The sequence below is a fragment of the Aythya fuligula genome, chromosome 5 (assembly GCF_009819795.1).
Source record: "Aythya fuligula isolate bAytFul2 chromosome 5, bAytFul2.pri, whole genome shotgun sequence".
Taxonomy (NCBI): Eukaryota; Metazoa; Chordata; class Aves; order Anseriformes; family Anatidae; genus Aythya; species Aythya fuligula.
Window position 1 is genome coordinate 13,882,773 of NC_045563.1, and position 22,950 is coordinate 13,905,722.

The following is a 22,950-nucleotide window of genomic DNA, read 5'->3' on the forward strand; positions in this document are numbered from 1 at the left end:
TGAGAGGTGACCTTTAAAATTTAAAGTCTAATCTAATCTTCAAGCTTGGTTCCTTAAAAATTTTCCTTTGGATTTTTTTGTATTGAAAGGAATGCAGACGTTGTTTTACAGAAAATATCCAAATTTTCCTTCACTTTCACTTTTTTTTTTTTTTTTTTTTTTTTTTTTTTTTGTACCTAGAAACTCATGTACTAAGTTCTAAAAGAACTTAAAGCAATTGTTTCCTTCCAGAAAACTTAGGAGAGTTTAAATCACATAGGCACCTGGATATGTGTACTCAGTTATTTATTGCCTTTCTTTACCATTTGGTGGTATGCATTCTTGTCTCTTATTTCCCATTCATGGTTTGAGTTTGTGGAGTAGAAAAACAAGATGAAAGAACAAGATTAAACACTTATAAAACAATATGCCATTGACTTTACATATGAACTGAACCTTGGCTGAGTTTATTTTTGTGATTTTCTACTTCAGAAATGGTCAAGTTTTAGTGTCTAATATTGTTTGTCTTCTGTTTCATGATAATGCTTCCACAAATTTTAAATATCACTGTACAAATACAATACATACATGTGTACCTATTTTTCTTATTAAAAGCAGAGGGACTTTTTAGATAATTCTTATGATTGCAGAGGTCCTGGAACATAATTTTGGTTTAGTCTTTTGTTTCTATAGTCTACTGTCCAAAGCCTGCTCCAGATTGAACTGTTAGACATTCAGGTTAATTTTAAATGCAGCACACTGCTGTAACAGATCGAAAGAGGTTTGGAGAGGACTGTTCTGTAGAAAAGACCTCGAACAGTCTAGAACCCACATAGTCATCTTTATGGTGGCATTCTATGAGTCTGGAGCAAAGTAGGATACAAAATAATTTTCCTAAGATGTGATAGCTTTTGAGATATAGAGCATTCTTAAATAATTTATATGGAAAAGATCAGATGTGTCTATCAAAACTTTTCCTTCAACAATTTGAGAATAATTTTGTTTTTATTTTTCCTTTTTAAATTTTTTATCCTTTTTAATTTAAAATTATTACGATCCCAAACCAGAAAAATATCACTATATAGTCTATTTAAGTTTTCATTTAGAAAATATTGCAATGGAATGTTTTTGACAAAAATTGTATTTTTTTCCAACATTCAGAGTGGAACAATTCAAGAATAATTATTGACAAATTCCTTCAGTTTCCACGATTTATTTATTTATTTATTTATAGAAGCCACATAGAGGCCTCCTCTAACATACTCTTAGATCAGTAAGGAATTAAAAATTATTATGCCAAAAAGCTCACATACAGTTTTTCTGGTTCTTGATTGACTTCTTCTAAAAGCCTGGACCATTACTTTCAGGTTTTCATCATTTTACCACTGTGTTATGCAGCTCCAAACAGGTTTTATGTTGTCCACATCACTATAGTATCTGGATGTCCCAGAACAGTGCATTAAGCAACATGACTGACATTGTCACAAGTAGTTTGTTCTTCCATTCTCTCCCCTAGAGGAGAAATGGGGTGTGCTGGTTTGTTTTGGTGTGTCATTTTCACATATCCATCATCATGTAATACTCCTCCTTTTATTAGCTAATGTGGCAGCAGCTTTTATCCTGGGAGAAACACACTTCCCATGAAACCAGTATAGCTCCTGAAAGGATTCCTTAAAACAGGTCAACATCATTATCCTCTCACTTCCCATCCACACTTGTCTCAGCAACATACCTCTCTCAGTGGGCAGTAATACTGAAGTCATGCCAGAAGCTGGCACATTTCAGGTAGCACTGGTTTTCAGCACTGAAAACCACCAGGCTGATCTATTCTGTGCTTACGCAAATTCACTATGGAGGTGACTGTCCGACACGTTCACTAGTGGCTCTGCACCTTGATTACTAATGAGTTGTGTAAATCATGAAAAGTATAGCCTTCCTATAATTGCAGCTGAAATCATGGCATCACTATTGTTGCCTCTGCACCAAATCAGACACATACAATGCTGCATCTCGCTTGATGTCAAAGTAACACCACTGCTATTCAACTGGGTCAGAGGTACAAGCACTTTTTCCAAAACAAACTGACACTGAAATGTCCAGTGAAGTAATTATTGACCTTTGAGAAAAAAAAAAATATATATATATTGTGTTTGGTTGTTTGTGTTTCTACACGACATTGTATATTCCCAGTGACTTTCTTTATCTGGACAAGAACCTAATGAAATTCCTGGATGGGTTTCCCACACCGAAATAACAGTATGTCTACCTTTTTATTATTATTTATTTATTTAATTTTCACACATACAAACCAGATGAGAGGCATGAACGTGGCTCCTCCTCTTTAGGACACTAACCCAAATAGAACATTATCTTATTCAATAATCCCCTTAACATCAATGGTGCTAATCCTGCAATAAAGGTACTCTGATGATTTACAGCAGCTGTTTTACTTTGTCCACCAATATCCAATCTGAATGCATCAGCCCAACATAGAGTTAAAGAAATGGTGTTTGCATGTAAGGAGTGAGACTGGAAGCAGAGAAGTGAAGTGGATCGCAAAGGAGTTCAGTAAAAAGAAGGACTAGAGGCCAGTTCTTTCTTGGCCAGGTTGCAAACCTAAGTACTGAAGCTAAACAAAGGAGGCCAGACCTCAGACAGATGCAGAAAATGGAAGAGTGAGAGACAAAACATGGTGCATGGTATTTCAGATTCAAATAAGAGTACATAACTGTGCATGTGATTTCTTAAGAAGGCAACAGATAAATAGGACAGCTCTGAGTTAGGCAAAATGCCCATGCTGAAATCTCAAACTGCACAAACTTGGTCTCACCTTGTGCTTTGCCATCAAGTCAGAATCATCTTGGATTACAGGAGGGTTCTTAGTGTTTCTTAGATACAGCCAGAACGCAGTTTCTAAGAAAACTGCACACATTGTGCCTAATTTCAGTAGAAAAATTTTCTTAGCTTTTTTCTGAGAAAGTGCCTCTAAATGACAATTTTTCTATGTTTAGGGATGACAATGTTGAGTAGAAATGAAGAAAAAAGGGAGGTCATTAATACAGTAAATGTCTAGAGGCTGTTCAAGGCAAATAGATGAGGGAGTGACAGACAGATCAAGCTTTTCCCTACAAAAGCAGGCTGACTTTATACTGGAGGGACTGCAGCATTTTCAGAGAGATTTTGACCAAGTACCTATCTGTCATGTGACAAGCAAAGAATGCTGGAGTCAGGCTCAGCAGATTATGTATCAGCTTTCCCGTGCAAGTTGCTGCTTGCACCTGGGACCTTGCCAGGGAAGGAAGGAATGAAAACATCTTCCCTTGTTATGGGCATTTCATAAATAAGGGAATCTTGCTCCGGGTGCGGTGGGGAAAAGACTTGCAGTTGCCCTTTATGAAACAGCATTCAGAGCAGGAAAGGTTCCTATTGGTTTCAGGGTGCTGTGGTTTGTGGCTGAAGGGAAATCTTAGGAAGTTGAGCTTGCAGAATTAGTACCTCCAGGATGGAAGTTGGATGGGATGTTATTTCTGCTTGTTGGTGGAAAACAGGCTAAATTTGAAATGTATAGTTGTTTCAGTGATTAGTTTGCAGATTTCTGCTCTCATGTTTTGACAACAAATTACACAGCCAGTGGTGTCTGTATAGGAGCATAGGTGTCTACTCAGCAACTATTTAGGTTTATAGGACCTGGGACTGACAGCTGAGGTACCTGAAAAAAAAAAAAAAGCTGTTCTAATGGAGAAAAGGCTGAGGCAGGCTGAACTAAGCTTGTCCTGTCAGGCTTCCTTTGAACTCTGCTAGATTTCATCCACAGATGTATTTGTGGTGAAGGGCAATGCTCTGATCTCTGAACCCCCAGTCCCTGTCCTCAGTGACTCCTCTCTCACACGCTTTTCTAAACTCAACTAAAAAGAAGGGCATGAAACAAGGCAAGGGGAGAAGAAAGGGAATAAACATAAATAAAAGTTCCCAGTGTAATGTCGTCTGAGGAGATACTGTGATCTACGAATAAAAGCCTATTGAGTCTGAAACCTTGGCCCCTCTGAAGTCAGAAACAAAATTCCCAGTGACTGCAATGGAATTTGGGATTTTTCCCTCTCAGCCTCAAGTGCACTGAAAATTAGAAATTCCCAGTTTTACTCAAAAAAAAAGGCACATCAAATAAATATTTTGCAATACTTCAGAATGGGGGGAAGCACTGTCACAGGCTGTATTTTCAAAATCATAGGCCTATAGCAAGAAACTTCCACAGCTTTTTGTCTTTGGTAGGGACTGGTGGGGAAAGATAGGGGGGCTGAGTGGGGGTGTTGCTTGGATGAACTTATGTGTGTTTTAAAGAATTTATTGCTGCAAGTCCAGTCCTACAACACAAGCAAATGTCAAAAAGAGTTTTATTATTGTGACTTCTGCAGGAGCAAGTTTAGCTTTTAATTTGGTTAAAGCTTGTTTATGAAGTAGTCTTCCTAACCTCTAACTACCACATGCCTATAGCATGTAATGCATGAAATGGTGTGTTTTGAATCCTTACTGGAGAAATAGTAGCAATGTATACTGGAAAATTTTACAGCTGCTAACGTAATCACTTTATTTATAACCATACTAAATTTGCCTGCTAAAATAACGTTGTTTAGAACTATTTTGATGACAGAAATGAGGACAATATGAATATACGTTAGCAATTAAAAAAATGTTTGTTTGTTTTTAAATAACAACAGAAAAAAAAGTTAATATTTAAATTATTTTATTTTGACAGGCAAGTGTATAGGAATTCTTGTCTGTAAGACACTATGCATCTGTAAAGTCTGACAGTAAAACAGATATCATTCCTCATATACTTTAATTGGATTCAGTGCTGTTGATTTAAAGTAGTGTATTTTTTGTGTGTCATTAAAAGATGAAAGAGACTATGAAAGCTGCTTCTTTACTTATTTTAAAATAAATACTTCCTGGACATGCCTTTTTAGGTGGAGCAGCACAGGGAAATAAACATGATTGAACAAAGTTTTTCAGAGCCAAAAAATTATTTCCTGCAGTTTTGCATGGCATTGCAATGAGTATGTCCATCCAAGAAAAGTTTGGGGATTGATAAGAGTTACATTTGCAATTGCACGGTTTGTCAGATCAGAAACATGACATCTCCAGTGTAGGTGGACCAAACTGTGCCTGGTAATGGCTCTCAGGCACCATCTCTGTGCTTCTGCTGTGTAAAGGGGCATTGCACTCATTGCTTTTTGCTGGCTACAGCCATTGTAAGGCTTGGTGTAATGGCTGTCTCCCTAGTTTGGGTGTAAGGATAGTGGACTGGAATGTGCCAAGGCTGTTTGTCCTTCAGCTATTTTGGAGAGTAACAGAGTCCAAGAAGGACTAATTGGTGGTTGAGTAAATGTAAAGCACTTCTAAGCCAGATGTATGGAATTGCGAAGCCATAAACTCCTTTTTGGTCTGATTTCTCTTGTCTTTCATTTAAGTGCCAGAAAGGATGAGCCGTGAAACTGGGTTGTGCTTGGGTACTAGCAGGTCACATTTCACATCCACTTTGAAGACAATGCTTTATGGCCAGATATGCACTAACTCTGTCCATTCTCCAAGCCTCATAGGTACAACTGTATAAGGCTGACCCAAGACTCAACGAAGTCGATGGAAATATTCTCACCTCCATACATGAACTCCAGTTTAGATCTTTCTGTAACCACTGAGGCATGACTCATTCTGGAAAGGACAAAATCACACCCATCTACCCCATCTTCCTTAACAGCTTGCCACACGGATCAGATGCATCAAAGACAGTACACAGAAACCTCTTTTAGTACTGATGACAGCAAAGTCTGTAAATTTGGGAAAGTTTCCAGCAGTGACATGTAGATGAGGTAGATGATCTAAGCAGGGTTTTCCATCCTTGATTTCCACTTGTCCATTTTTTCTGCTGAATTCTGTGAACCAAACTGTTAATAGCTGGAGGCCTGGTAACTTGGCAAGTGTGAAAGAAGCTGGTGTGGGTAAGCCTGCATGGGCAGACCGCAGATTTGACATCCGGGTTCTGATCAGATCTGAACAAGAATTTTAATGAATCAGCACAGGTATTTACCTCCATTGGACAGTTACACTAAACGTGCTTGGGGCTGGTTAGTATCAAGATAGGTAACTTCCAGAGGAAAATAAGGAAGAAAGAGAGGGAACAAGAAAGGCACCGATCCTTCTTCTGAACATCTCATAAATTAAAGCCTAAACTTTATTAAAGAATACATATCTGCTCAAATGTCTTCTTCCAGTTAAGATACATATAACTGAGGTACAAGATCACTTGTATTAATTACGTTGAAACTTGCATAGCTAATCCTGATAAACTCACACAGTTGAAGATATTAAAAAAAAAAAATAATTATCAAATAAAGCTGTTTTATGTTTTATAGCACAGCTAATAATGATAAATAGAATTATTAGCAGTATTATTAGCAGATGTTACTGCTGTGTCTATACTTCTGGCATGTGGCTAGTTTGATGAAATAACTGGGGTTGACTTTCTGGGCAGGTTCTTTTTGTAAAAATTTTGCTCTTGCAGAGTCTGCCTCTAAGGAGGGTGTCTTATTACTATCAACAGCAACACTGACAAAAGGACTGGGAATCTATTATTTTTATTTATTTATTTATTTATTTATTCATTCATTCATTCACTTGTATGCTGGTAGCCCAAAACAGGATAATTCAGTCTTATTTTGCTAAATATTTTTCAAATGTAAAAAAAATCCCACACACAATGACTTATGTCTTACCCATCAGACAACAGACCTATAGTATGAAGGGCTGTAGAGGCTCAGTCCAACCCTAATTCAATATATCAATGAAATATCTCTTAACAAGTGAGACCCAGAATTTCTGGAGAGACACTGGGATGCTTCCTTTCCCTTTGGCTGCCCTGTGGAGCATCAGTGGACATAAGAAGGAATAAAGAAAAGATTAGGCCAAGAAAGGTCAAAGCTGAACATTTCCCCTATATTCTGAAGAGGGAACTGTTTCAACTAGAATTGGCTCTGCATTGCCCAAGGTCCAACCTACTGCTTAGACCCTGTTCCTACTCCCATCTGTAAGAAATACTTCCTATGTGTTCAGCTATTTGGTACAAAGCAGATTTCATATGGTGGGAGATATAAGAGTTCTGGGAATATGACAGTTTATAGCAATTTTGTTGGTAATGGTCATGGATCTTATGTGTTGAAATGCGTACCGCAGACCTGGCATGAGCTCACAACCATACAAAAGGACTGTGTCACTCCACACTTCTCAGTTTGTGGTGAAATACAGAGGGGAAAAATGGGAGAAATAAGATATGGCCAAGTTTAACTTTTACAGAAGAAAACAGGGAGGATGATGCAAAGGATTTTCTGAATATCCAGAATGGAGGGACTGTGGTTTACACATTCAGAGTTAACTGGCAGTGTGTGGCTAACACAGTTTGGAATAAATGGGCAATGTAAAATATACATGATCTGTTGGTTTCTCTGCACGGCAATTTCTTTGATGTTTGCTGTAGTGTCTATTTATAAAATTTGTGCTTGCAGGCAGGACAACATGTGATTCCTTTCCCCCCCTACAGCATTTCAAGGATTTTGTTTCCTTATTAGATTTTCTTTAAAATTAGGAGAAATACAAGAAGAAAACCCTAGCCCTTAAGGGCCAGTTGCAAAGATCCTTTGTTTTCATGCTGCAGGTTGATGATACAGCTACAGTTTCTATTCTGAAAAAATGTTAAGACTTTACAACAAAGGAGGCAAGGTGCAGTACTCTGAGTGTCACTGTCCCTGGACAAAATCTGAGATCTTTTAACCCTATGCACCAGACAGTCCTGTATGATGATGTCAATTGCCAGTATGTAATGTATGTGATATATGTCTTTATTGCTGTAGATCACAACAATGTCAGATGAAAAAAAGTGATGGGTGGCAGAGGAATTGTTTTGTGTAATAAATTAAGCAGTCAACCAACTCTCCTCATTACTTTGAAGGAGAGAGCAGAACAGGACAGCTAGGAAGAAAGAAAGGTTAGGAAGAACCAAACTAGGAAAATGTCTTTGTGGAAATTAATAAAAAATAGATAAAAGGATTTTGAATATATCAAGGTGTACTAAGAAAGGAGTAACAACAGAGCAAGGGAAAACACACACACACACAAACAACAACAAAACCAAATAGTTTTAACAACAACAACATAGCAAGATGCACACTTAAGAATACTTAGAGCTTGAATGTATAGCGCTTCTGGGAAATTACACACTGGAATTACTGCCAATAATGCCCTCTTCTGGCGATGCTATTGCAACTAAGTAGGAGTGTCAGTCATCTCAGGACCCTGCAATTTCAATGTGCAGGGCGAATTTAACTGTAGTCAGAGAGAGACTTTTATCTGTGTTAAATGTCACAACCCCCTTTCCCCCTGCCTCAGTTCCAAAGACTAGCTGTAGGTAAATTATTTTAATAAGGTAAGAGATAGCACAGTACAGTTTTCTTTTCTTCCTTTTTTTTTTTTTTTTTCCTTACCCCAAATAATGCTCTCTATGTCATCTGTATATTTATGATAGCTCAAAGACATGGGTGTGTGGATCTAATTAAAAATGTGAAAGGGTTTAGCAGCCTGCTGCTTCCCTGTGAGTCTCTTGTTGCCAACTCTTGGCAGCTCTGCTGTCACCAAGCCAAATGTTTAGTCTTCAGCTGAACTACTGCCAGTGAGCTGCACTGCATTCTGGGACCATAGAGCCTCGAGGTACTGTGTTAAACTATCTCACATAAGGATGTGCAGTTAGCTGGACTTCATATTCAATCACCCAAAAGAAAAGTGAAGGAGAAAGCCCACTTTTGCCTGGTGAGTCTCAACGTCCTGTAAGACACAATGACCAATTCCTTCAGGATTTTATATCAGGTAAAACAAATAGTTTCTCGAGGTGGATCAACCGATGCATTTGTTTAATGTGTCTATGCAACAATGCCAGTAGTTATAGTTATAATTTAGTTTAAATCAGTCTGTTCTGGATATTGAATTAGAGAAAGAAATAGCAAAAGCCTGGCTTTCTGCGGTAGGAGTCTGGCCTCTAAGCCAATACCTCATGCTAAATAAATGTATTGCAACTCCCCTCCAGGTATCCTTAGCAAGCACGGGACAGTTTGGTCCAAAGTTATTTTAAAAAAAAAAAAAAAAAGAAAAAGAAAAAGAAAGAAAAAAAGTTTGGCATATGTTTCTTCCATCAGCAACAGGAAAGATGTGATGATAGAAATGTGCTTAGCACAGTTGCATTGCCTAATAAATTCAGGTATAATGTGAAAATAGATAGGGTTATAGGCTAAGCTGGCCTGTAGGCTTTGATCGGTGCTCCAACTCACTTAGGGCTTAGAGTGGACAGGAAGAATTGCCAGGTCTCATGAGTCAGTGATGGATTTCCAGCAGATCAGAATTAAATTCTCCTTTTAGCTGTTTCTCCTGCACTCCTTTCTGGAAGGGAAATTACTTCTGCTAACAGCAAAGCTGTGTGTGTTGTCGGTATTTTCTTTCTCTTTCCTATTTCTTTGCTGTCCCATTTCTTGTTCCATCTTTTGTTTCCATGCCCTTTTTACCTTCACAGCATTTTATTGCCTTTTCCTTCTTGTCTTTTATTTTTGCTCTTCTCTTAAGTTTTTTTCACCTCATCTGCCTGGATTTCACTTCAACTTTTTTTTCCCTTAACTTTTACTATCCTCCTCTGCTGCTTCCCTTTACCGTCATAACATTCTACCTGGGAGAATGAGCAAGCCACCCCTGTTAGTCCAGGGACTTAACAGACTGATGCTGTTGCATTTTATTTCTGGAAATGTTTTCTTTGTATGTTTCTGAAACCAGCACAGTGGTGAAATAGTAACTAGATGCTCCTGATTGCACCATTGCTCCAACTCTTAATGTTGAGTATTTAAGAATAAAAGTACAGCAAAAAATGTTGGCTTCATATCAAATACATGTCTGCATTCATTCATAATGCTAACTCTAGATTAGACAGCACTAAAGGGGCAGAGAGAGAGGGAAAAAAAAATAAACATTTACACTAATGATCACGTATTGTTTGCAAAAAGGCATTTAAAGGAATAGAAACAGGCACAAGTGTGCAACACACCTGAACTCCACCTCTTTGATCTTTCCTCTGGGGTCCTTTTTGTTGCACCAGGCCTGCTCTGGGAGGCAGGCAGGCCTCAGAAGCCTCTTGGCATACAGCCCAGGCTTTGTGGGCCACTGGAGAGATGGATAGCTAGGTGCAGAAGTGCCCTGAGGCAGGTGTTAAAATGTTGTTCCTAGTTCCTTGGTGGTAATCATTGCAAAACAATCCTGTCTGCTCTATTCGTATCAACAAGCTGCTTTCCCCGGCTCGTTGCTAAGAGACAGGACTGTTGCTTACAAGTTGCTTGGTGCCTTAGACTTTCATAATTTATAATTTATTATCTTAGCATAAAAAAAATGTGTTTTTTTTTTGTTTTTTTTTTTTTTTTACATTTTATTTTGCTACCAACCCAATAATTGTCACATAAAACAAAGGTCATGTCTCTACTGGAGTAGCAGTTGTTCTTATAATATACTTTGCCTTTGTAGGTTTTGGTTCTGTGAAAAGAAAATGCTATTATAAACTGAAGATTAATATCATTTTTGTCCATTAACTTCTTGTATTATATGACTGGTTAGGTCAATGGATTCCCTCAAGATTTCTTCACTATTGAAAACATGTTTCTGTCCAACCAAGAAGGAAATGAATTGAAATGATTTCAATTATCACACGAAAGACGTCGTCTCTTCTTGCTCTACACTTCAGCACCTAATAGTTCAACTGATCAATCCTACTTTCACGAAGTTCAATGGTAGAGATGTTTAACCAATGCCAGAAATTACTCTTGTGCATTAATCTAGCTTTGTGAATATACAAACCTTACCTTACTAAAGTGTTTTGTACTTAACACTAGTTAAATCAGCTCAGTGAGGAGTAATGCCAAAGTGGAAATTAGAATAATTTGCAGACTTCTTAAGTTGCAAAATAACTTTGTCACAGTTCACCAGTTATATGTATATATTTATGTATGTGTATATATGTGTGTGTGTGTGTGTATGTGTGTATATAAAGAAATTATTTCACTACTTCCTTTGTAAAAATTAATAATACCAACCTGGGGTTAGGATTTACTTGACTGTTTGACAGAAGAGCTGTACATACTGCTGGTGTTGTGTTATTAAACTAAAGCAGATTTAAGAGCTGTACCAATACACAACCAACAACTGCATTGGTACTGTAAATGCTTCAAAAAACTGAAGGCAAATATACCTGTTTCCCTCATTTCAGTGAGCTGGTTAAGTCAGTTATAACCAAGAACTACAGAATATTACAGAGAGTTTAGAAATGGTTATGGAAGCAGCATTGCTGTAGAGAGTACCCACCTTATAAAGCTTGTGAGGGAGTGTCTACCCAGTAAAATCAAGGTGTATTTTCCAGCATACCTGCTTTTTTTTTTCCATCCAGCAACACCAGTGAAGTTGCCCTTGCAAGTACAATACAGCCAGGGTTAAGGCACATACCACTACACCTTGTTGTCCTAGCTGGCTAACATAAGAAAAATTATGTGAACGTGTCCTATGGTGGCACCTACATTTTTTGTTGGAAGAGTATTATTGAATGCTTCAGCAGCTTAATTCCCTATTAGCTATGTAATAAACATGCCAGCCAAGTGTATTTAAGTCATTCTAAATGCAATGAGCAGTTGGTCCTCTTATCAGTTAAGGCTAATCGTAAAGTAACCATGCTCATCTATGTTTGCAATAATTCTCTAATGAATGGTCAGATATCTTCCATGACTTCCAGTAGTCCATAAGAACTATAGTTGTTCTCAATAGTGTGATGTGTGGTGCTACCTTCAGTTTAGAAAGGTAATTCAGATACAGCTTAAATAAATGGGATGCCAAGAACTATGCATAGGTTCCTGAACACCTGCTCCCCAATTCTGATTTAAATATCTCTCCTCCCTACTGTTAAGTAAGCAAAATGGGATACAAAACAACACAAAAGCCTTAGTCAGTTGATATTCTGTTATTTATGAAACTAGAGTGAAACTGAATGAATTTAAGGAATCTGAGTGAAGAGAACTTCCTCCTCATATTTTCCATGCTTATGAATAGCTGTCACAATAGTACCTCATTTCCTGTAAAACTGGGGCACTTCATAAACATGCAGGTGTAATGCCAGAATACATACGTCTTATATAAAAGTTCATGTTAAGAAATTATTGCTGCTGCAGCTATTCACTCAAACATCAAAAGAGATTAATAGGAAGGAGGAATATCACTTATTCATTAACCTTCCAAACAGAGCACTCCAATTGACTCTATACATGCATCACAATGCTCCACAGAACTGGCTAGAGGATATTTGGCCCCAAAAGAGGGCGAACTCACATCACTGCAGCCTAAGAAAATGATCTCTTACAGAAAATTAAACCAAAGACAGCCCTTGAAAACAGTATATTTTATCCTGTCTTACTGGGGGTTAGGGAAGGAGGGGCAGGGAGAGGGAGAGATCATTAGGTATCAAGAACCACCCACAATTTCTCAGGTAACATGAACATGAGCAAACTGAAATATGTCCACAGACTGTGGATTAACCTCCTCAGAGGTCAATTAAATACTTTGAAGGAGTATAGAAACTCAGAGGATTTCCATTATTTAAACTCTTATAGGGATTGTGGAAACAAACAGATTTATGGTTGGTTGCTACAGTTTAGCTTCTTGGGTGAGCAACAGGTACCAAAGGCTTGGGAATGATTGTAAAAGCGCAAAAGAGATATGATAAAGAAAGTGTAGTTAAGTGGCAAATTTACCATTTTTGTCTTTAGGTTAAGTCTGGTGGGAAGAAAAATAAGTGATATGATCTTATGACTAATTTAGCTGAAACCCACATGTGAAAACATCCAAATGGTCTCGAGGGATTGTCGTCAGCTGTTCACTCAGGTGTATCAAGTCCGTAGTCTAATCTGGATCTACATCTCTGGGGCTCTGCCAGAAATATGATAAACTATTCTATCATACAAAATCAATGTGTATTCAACAGGCCAAATCTAGGGGTTAAAAAGACAAGGGCTGATGGATTATTATCAAGGTACAGTACATGCATTAATAGATTCATTTGTATTTTTTTTTCAGAACAGCAATAATAACTGATTAAACAAGCCATAGGAACTGGTTAAATAATCAGCAGAAAGTTAAAATACCCTGAATTTTCAGCAGGCCAGTCTGAATATTTTTCAGCTATTGATATATTTTAAAGAGTTTTTGTTTGTTTGTTTGTTTCCCCACTTAAACTATATCTTTCCTTGTCTGACCTAGAATCTCATCCTAAACTAGGGAAGGGCAATTGGACTAAAGGACTGTAGCTCAGGCACACTTCTATATCAAGAGAACCGTCCTGGCAGCTCACAACTTTTGTATGAAAAAAGGAAATGATTCTCTGTTACTTTTAGTTGCTCTGCTTTCACAAGCAACTAGTATTATTTATCAAAAGTCAAGAAAAAAAGCTTGCTAAGAATCAAAACAGTTTATAAATGTAAGCATTTGGCTGAAGCTCTGCTGTAATGGATTAACAAAACAAAACTGAGAAGACAAAGCTCATCAGAAATCACATTTTTTCAGTCACCTGATTAATTTTTCCTAGGGGTACATCAAGTTTTCCTGAGAAGAGACGTGGTCCTGTGCCACCCAGCAGGAACTCAGCATCTTGAATTATCAGACTCCTCTTCGGAGAAATGCATGAAGAATATGGGGGAGGGCTTTTTGCTGCTCCCCTCTCAGGCAAAATGCCCACTGAATTCAATAGGATTTTTTCACAAGTAAGTCAAGCAGGATTTGGCTCTAGAAGGACATAACAAGATTGAATACACTTGGTTCCCAGTAATGGCGTCCCATTGTGCTGTGGTATGGTAGAACATGCAGTGCTGGAGTGCATTCTGTCAGTGCCTCTGACTTCCAGAGGATATTGTAATATCTCATTATTGTAAACTAGAAGAAAGGGATCTGGTAGAATTAGGACTGGAGATTATTGTAGGTTTTTTTCAGTAGTACAAAAAAAGCAAAGAAATGTAACCCTTATGAATACAGGATATTAATAGCTTACATTTGCTCTGTGAACTGTCTTTAATTCCAAGCAAGTTGAGGCAGATGACATGTTTCTCAGCAGTGCCTAGTGGCTCCATTCTAACTTACGGATACATTAACAAAAATCTGACTAAAAAGGCCCAACTTGCAAGTTGTTGATTATCTCCTGTGACGAACTAAATGATTTACCTCTCCCTGATTTCATTGACTCTACAAAGCTGGCATTTTGTGTTGGCTTTGGGAGGCGAGGCATCTGAAATAGGCCTTACAAAGCACCCTGAGGACTTGGCTTATGCAACAGTGTAAAGCCTGGTGTATTCCCTGGCTCAGATATATGCATTCCCATCCATGGACCCTGGACATCTCTATCACAGTATGTTGCAAACATGCAGTCATAGAATGATCCAAGTTCAGGTGACCTACAAATCCTATATGCCTTGCAGTTTGCAAGCTCCAAAGCATTTCTACAAGGACATCAGATGAAGCTGATCTGAACCATGGAATGTATATATTATGAGAGAGAGCTCTGCCCATTTATAGAGCAGGCTACAGTGTATGTTGGGCTCAGGACAAGTGGTAACTCAGTTCATGCTTTCTCCTGGGCATGACTCAGACTTGTTGCCTGGTCAAGGGCTTTTGTCCAAGTGATATAATTGAAAAGGTGAATATGAACATAGGCTGGGACTTGAGTGAAATGTGTTTGCTCTGAATATGTTGTAGTCGTGTTCAATTTGTACCTACAAAGATACAAATTTTATTTGCTCAGATGAATTAGTGATAATTTTTCACAAATTCTGAATGTTATAGTATAGCCAATGTACTCTAGACTTCTAACATATACTGGTTACTGAACAAGTGTGTCTGGCTTTGCTAGGTCACCCTGGTATAAATTGGGAACAGCTGCCCTATTAAGGAATATCTCTGGAAGATAACAAATGTGTGCATGGCTGCATCTCAGCTGTGACCATCCTTACCTATGGTTCTGATTATTTGAAGAATGTTCCAACAGGCACAGTAGTCGTACCAGCCTTCAGAAAGCTGGAACTTTCCTGTAAGAAACATCTCTGAATGTTATAGTGAGAGGACTGTGGGAATCCATATGTGATTTTTTTATCACCCTGGCACAAACAAAAATCATTTGTCCTGTTTGAGGTTATTTTTGTTTCATGGCAAATGGTGCATCTCTTGCTATTCTCTGTTCCAAAACAATTATATATTTAAGCCTTCTGACACATACACTTTTTTGTTGGTTTTTTTTTTTTCTGAAAAATAATTTTTAGAGTTTATATGCTGTATATAAGATGTGTGCATGTGTGTATACATACACACAAATAAAATATTGCTGAGCTGAAGGTGGAAAGTATCAAATGTACAGTGAAAGTAGCAAAGGCTAGTGTGAATTAGTGATATTCTGAAAGAAAAATAAAGAAAGAAAGAAAGAGAGAAAGAGAGAAAAAAAAGAGAGAAAGAGAGAAGGAAAGAAAGAGAGAGAGAAGGAAAGAAAGAGAGAGAGAGAAAGAGAAAGAGAGAAAGAAAACCCTATCTCTGTATTCTGCGTTTACAGAGTCTCTGAGACTGCCGGTGTACCTGGAAGGCATAACATGAACTTTTATTTAACATGGACCTGTCTTTGATGTACATTATTAATTGATATCTATAAAGAAGTGCATTAAGATTTGTCTGTATATGGGCACTAGTATAATGCCATAAATATATTTAGCTAGTTGTTACAGTTCTTCAACATCACTCACCAGTGAGACAGAGAATAATATATATTTGATATGAATAACATCTGCATTTGTATCTAAATAGAGAAGGAAATGCATCTGCCTTCAGTAGATCTCTCTTTTTAATGTTTCAGCCTGCAAGAAATGCACATTAATAGCAGCTTCTTCCCTGAGGAAGGTTTTGAACTGGAGTACTTGAGAAGAAACTTACAACAGAGCAGCCTAAAGTGCCACCCAGTCCCTTTTAATTAGCACATATAAGTCCCCTACATCCCAGATATGATTGAGAATTTCTGCCATTTCATTTTAATATCAGTGTTATATGCTAACGTTTGTCAGACTAAGCTAAAAAGCCACTTCTTTTTATGTTGTTTCCCACATGCAGAGCAGACCTCTTACATTTTTGTTGGCTGCTAACGTACTAAGCGTTTTTTGGCAGTGTGCGGTTCTGGATTGAAGCCATGCATGCAAGTCTTCCACAGTAAGTATGGCCCAAAGGATTAGAGATCAATGGATTTAGTTATCTGGTGAAGTTCCCCTGCCTCTCTGGTGCTATTAAAAGGTTTTGCTATTGTAACGAGCACCAGAACTTTTCATTTTAAACTTGCCTGACTGAAGCTTCCACTTAGGCTAGAGAGTGTAAGAAAGTTACTGGACTTCTGCAGGCAGCTTTACTGTCATGCCACTGAAACACAAGTCCAAGAAAAACTCTGTACAGATATTTCATGCATTTGTGCAGGGTCCATCTGGAAAGCAGATAACTTTCCCCACAGCAGCCCATGTACTGTTGTGCTCTGCACTTGCAGCTAGAACAGCCCTGATATCACATCAATGTTTTGTCTATTGCTGAACAGTGCTGACACATCATCCAGAATCTCTCCAAACACCCCAAAGCCAGTAGGCTGGGGGTGGGCAAGAGGTAGGGAGGGGACATTGCTAGGGTAGCTGACCTAAACTGACCAAAGGGATATTTCATGGCGCATGGTGTCACAGTCAGCAATAAAAGACGGAAAACAGGAAGGAGAAGGAGGGAGGGGGCCTGTCATTATGAAAACGAACATCTGTCCTCCCAAACAAATGCTACATGTATTTAGGCTCTGGTTCCTGGGATGTGGCTGAACATCATTCCTTGATGGGAAGTAGAGAATAATTGTTTTCACTCTTTTTTTTTTTGCTTCTGTGTGGCTTTTGCTTTTTTGTTTTGCTTTGTTTTTCCCTTTAATTAAATTATCCTTATCACAACCCATGAGTCTTTTTCTTTCCCATCATACTTTCTTCCCCCTCCCTTCCCTCCCTCCCTTTGAAGAGAAAGTGAGGGAATGGTTGTAGTGGAGTTTAGCTGTCCTTCAGGGTGAAACCAACAGAACATTTAATAGTAAAAATTGTGCATATAAGAAAAAAAATAAGAGAAGGAAGGAAGGAAGGAAGGAAGGAAGGAAGGAAGGAAGGAAGGAAGGAAGGAAGGAAGGAAGGAAGGAAGGAAGGGAGGGAGGGAGGGAGGGAGGGAGGGAGGGAGGGAGGGAGGGAGGGAGGAGATATTTTGGTGTGTTTTCTTCATGTTACTGAAGGATCCTCTCTTAGAGAAAATTGCCTTCTAATTAGTTCATCAAACCCTGAGAAATCGGGTAAAGCCTGTTTGAAAAAGTCACATCCACAGCACCACAAGCCTGAGGGAAAGGAATCCTCAGTCCCAAGAGCTCTGAGGCCTCCAAACCACAAACCTGGCCAGCGGCTGGTCTGCTGTAGAGTGTTGGCTGAGGACTAGTGGACACTGCCCATTGCTCCCTGCTTCACCACTGGCTCCAGTGCTTTTGTGTGTTGTTCAAAGCTACTGATTCAGGCCCTAAAATATCCACTTCCTCCCCCTTCGCTCCACGAGGCAACATGAACAGCTGCCACCGAGATTTTCTCTGCAGTGCATGTGTGGAGATTCCTCCTGTGTTTGGCGTCCCCAGTACAGCAGAAATGTATCATAAAACCCTTCAGGATTTGGCCCATGCTGTGTGTGAATATCTTGCCTTTCAGGTTTGAGGGACTAAGCAGATTTTTATTTTCTTTTTTTTTAACCATAAAGCTTCCTGAGGAGATGAAAAGCCTGAACCCAGCTTATTTAGCATTGTCTTTTTAAGGTGAACAGAATAAGCCATTTCAGGCATTTTCCTTCATAGTGGACTCTTGCTAGTAGGTAAAAATATAGTTCAAGTTTGTGTCCATCCTGTGTGTATAGGGAGTGGGAAGGCAAATAGGAACTCTTCTACACCTTCCTGCTCTCTTTACCCAAGCCTTAGTACAACTTCAGACACTATTCCTGTAGCTAGTGAGCTTCATAGGGCTAATCTCTCCTAGATGGGGAATTATAAGAAGAAAATTATGGGAAAGCAAATTCAACCTTCCCACAATTCTATTAGCAAACTACAGGCACATATTGCAGTGTCACAAGACCGGATGGCAGAAGCTGATAAAAAGTCATTCAGCACACTGGACAGATTCTGACTTGAGCCAAAGTTTGATGCAGTATTAATTCTGTCTAGAAACATTTTACTGTCCAGAGCTGCAGTTCATATTACGCTGTATATTTATGAAATTCTTTGCTGCAAAAGTGACCAAAAACATCAAAAACATCAAAATCATCAAAAGTGACTGTCAATATCAAAAAAACACTAATTCATACCAAGATGGCCCTCTCATCATTTGACTAAAACAAGAATCACCAACTACAAACAAACTGCTACTGCTAAGCTTGAAGTCTTACCAGTGTGACATCCAGCTTAATTCTAATATTACCATCTCTACCACCACAGAATAAAACAAAAATCTGCCAAAGGAAGGACAATATATAGTAAAAGAGAACACCAGTCTTGAAGAGTTGATCTAGCCTTGATGAAAGGCATGCTACTAATTTTATAATTCTGTTCTCTGTTAAAAGAATGCTTTCAGTTGCCAACTGTCCTGAAAAGATCTTCAGACCTAGAAAGTGCATCCAGAGGAAGACTATCTGGTCACCAGGTTCCCTAGGAAAGCCACATAGTTTGGTATTTGGATTAGTTCTTATTTTATCTGCCTGCCCTTATGAAAAACTATGTTTACAATTTGCTCTCTGCTATACAGAACTAAGTCCAAAACCTTTGTGAGAACTCAGATAAACACCCCTAGCTTATCCATATAAAATCAGGTTCAACCATTAAAAAGCTCCTCTAATTTTACTTATATCTCAGACTTTCCCCCAGAATCCTATCCTGCAAGCATCTGCAAACATTCCAGGATCATACAGGTGCTTTGGAGCTTTCACTGAAACATGGTGAACTTTATGAGATGTATGTAAACTGAATTTCGGAAATTCTCCACAAATTCAGAAGTTCGCTCGTCAGTGGTTTTTTAGGTACTTCTAGATTTGCTAATTACAGATTCAAATAAAAAACAACAACAACAAAAACACCTATTATATTGGCAGTCTTCTTATTCATTTCCATTTTCAGATTTTTCTGAAGTTTTGAAAATTGATGCATCCATGCAAGGTGCTAAAATAATTACTTTCCTGCAGATAGAGTGCACTAAAACAGTTTTCCCCAAGAGAGACTATGCTCCTGCAGATGGTTAAAAGCCAGGGAAACAAATGGGGATTTGAACTTTCTCAAAATTGGAGTTGCTCTGTGTCTGAGGTTTACCTCATCCCAGTATAGATGCAGGAGCCAGCCAAATACCTCAGATATGAACGCTGTCTTCTTGGGAAGTGAGTGTGCCCTGAAGTCTCTGTTCCCAGCCATGACCCTTTCCCACTTGTGTTTCCATTTCCAAGGCAAAACCCACCCATTACAGTGCCCTCATTGTCAGCAGCTGCAGGTGTCTCCAGGTAGAGCTCATCTTGATTTTTTCTCTTCTACTTCATCTCTATTTTAAAAACAATAATACCCTGTATTTTAACAATCTTCCCATCACCCTTTTGTTAAGTTGCTGGCCTTAGCCTGCCCTAACTGAGCTCACAAACACCTGTATTTACTTGTCTTTTTTTCTTTTTTTCTTTTTTCTTTTTTTTTCTTTTTCTGCTTCCCATTTCCTTCTGTTTTTACTGAAGTGATCTCAGAGCCCTAACCCATGCAAACAGACTTGAGAGACATGCAGCACTGTCAGGGGCCACAGACAGTGAAAAAGAAAACCAAGCCATAGTCAGCCTCCTCACTGCTTGCTCCAACACAAGCACTGCTAGAGGAAAATGTTCAGAACGAGGGCCACAAGGTGTTGGCTAGAAGTGAGGTGATTACATGGTCTGTGTAGTCATAAAGGATTCCTCCTGTTTTCTCAGGAGGCTGGGGAAATGTATCTCAAAAGAGCACATATAGTGTGATCTAGCACCAAAGGATTTAATGAAGAGGATTTGTCTGGTCCTTTACTAAATAATATCAACACCTTGCAGTTTTCTTTTGTTTCTCGCTTACCAATAGGGGAAGTGTGTTTAATTTAAAGTATTTCTCAACAGCTTACCAAGCAAACAAACCTACAAACCAATGTCCAAACCTGTTTTCTGCTTGTAAGTGACTCACCCTGATATTATTCTCAGTCTGTGTTTATATGTTAATGCAATCATACCTATGTCCTTCCCCTCATTTCCCAGCATGTCTTCTTTCACTACTCTTCTTGTAGCACTCCCCAAAGGTTTGCCTGTATCAGTCCGCAGTGACTGATTTACACACTAGAAAGTCTCTGAAAGCATAAAGATGCATCATGCATAGCACTGCCTTAGTTTAGAGCAGGGACATGCACAAATTAATTCCCATGATATTTATGGGAACTTAGACATAGAGGGGCAGAGAATTAAAAACAGGGATTAAAAACTGCTCCCTAGCAGGCAAGGAGACTGCTGGCTAATATACTCCCTTGGATGAAATCTCACCAGGAAAGTGTTTGGAGCCTAACCCTAGACTTTGCATGCCAAGTTCTTCAGTCTGGTGCTATGCTATATGTACCAGTCCAATCTGTGGCAGTGCGTGACTCAGCCAGACCTCACACAGCTGAACTGAGCTTGGAAGCCTCTGCCTATGAATTCCTGGTTTAGACTTCACTTTCTCTGCCTGTTTTCTATTAGCTCTGTGGGTTTTCAGGCTTTTATGGCAATCCTCTGACTGAAAATTACTGCTGCCCAAGACAGCCTGACTGCCAACAAGGTTGCAAACACAGAAGATCTTTTTCAGAAATTCTTAAGGGTATGAAAGGTTGGATATTTTCAAACTTTTCATTAAATGTACATTTCTGAAAGCTGAAATGTTAATTTCCATACACTTCTCTCTCTTTTTCTCTCCCTCTCACTTACTCTCCTTTTTAAGCTGACATCAAGAATTCAGGCAGGGAGAGAGAGGGAGGGAGTGCAAATATATTTTTCATGTAACTCTACTGAAGTCAGGGAACTTACACTAAGGAAAATCTGGGGCTGTTCTGTTTATTTTCTTATTCTGGGTTTGCTTAATTTCATGCCACTTAAAATTACATTTAATTGCAGCAGTTCTGTTTCATTTTCAGTTGCACTCCTTTCCCAGCGTGTTCCCAAGGACTTTGGAAGAGAAAGGCTGAATCAGTTTGGAAAAAAATATCAATATTTCTGCATGTGTGGACACTTCTCACCTCTCAAGTGTTGGAGGAATATTTTACTGCTCACTTACCCATCACTCAAATGTCCTGATCAGGTTATTGAAAAAAAAAAAAAAACCTTAGGAATAATTACCTGAAGAAAATAATGCTCCTTCTGCCTCAAAAGGCACATCTACTACCTTATATACTTTTTATCTGTGTATCATAAACCCAGGCTGGTTTCAAAAAATAAACTGAGGAATGCCTAAACTTTCTAAGGCACCTACTACTCAGTGCTCAATTGATCTGAAGTTATGTTACTGGCAAATAAAACTATTCATTCAGAACTCTCACTCTGCTCTAGCTGCATTTTGAAACAAAAGCTTATACCGTTTTAGACGCTTGTACTCTGAAAGCCAAGGCCCTGACACGTGGCCAGCTCTGGGGAAGGGTGGAAAACAGACTGAGGATTTTGCTAAAAAAGCCTGCTGCCAGGGTTCCTTGACATTCTTCAGCACAACCTCTTGGACCATGTTCAGTCTTACTTTCATTTGAAAATTCAGAAAACACTCACATGGTGGAGCTTAACTCTCTTGAAAGTTCATGGCAAGTAAATTTCAAAGTCACACATAGGTATTCACATGCATGAGTAGTCACATAGGGAATTGCTCATTCACCGAGGGAGCGAAACAGTGCCACGTGACCTATGGAAGCACTCCTAACTCAGTTACACATCTTGAATACTGTACACAGAATATTTGGAGACAGCTGTTCATGATTAACCCGGATAGGTTTTAAAATATTTACATTCTTCCTTGTGGCCCTGATTCAGCAAGGTAGACAGGCGTATGTGTAACTAGGCAAATAAATAGCAGGACATCGTAGGAAAGCACAGTGTGAGGAACAACTGACATGTTTTAGTTGTCCCATTAAGCCTCTTTCAATAGAGAGATGGAAATAGATTTGGTTGTAGAAAAGGTATGAGAAAGGAGAGGACAGTGGTCTTGCATGCTGGAAATGGAGTGGTGTGACCTGTACATGGATTGGTGCTAGTCTTTAAAAATGTGGAATGTCACACGAGTAAAAAGCACATAGGATAATTTTGAAAGAAGTCACAGTTTAATATATTTTTAATGTAAAAACCCTTTATTAAAAGTGAGTTTTGCTTGTGGATTTTTCATGAGCAGGAAAAGAAGATACATTCATTGGATGATTTATGCATTTCAAATTATTTGCTCAGCTCACTGCAGGAAGAATTGATACGCTGCAGATATCCATATTACATCTATTTCACCTTCCTGTAGCTTTGAGGATACATGGCAAAACAGCTTTGCTCAATGCCATATTCATGTGTCCTATGGGAGAAAAAACTATTTTATTTTATTTTTTCTGCATCTATGTATTCATTAAACATATACACACACACACAGAAGCACTGAAATATGAAGAGATCCCCATAAGCAAAGCAAGCTGAGTTGGTACGTTTCTGAATTTGTTTGCAAAGCTGCGACAGTGAACAAGCCTCAAAAAATGATAGTTAGGTGAGACT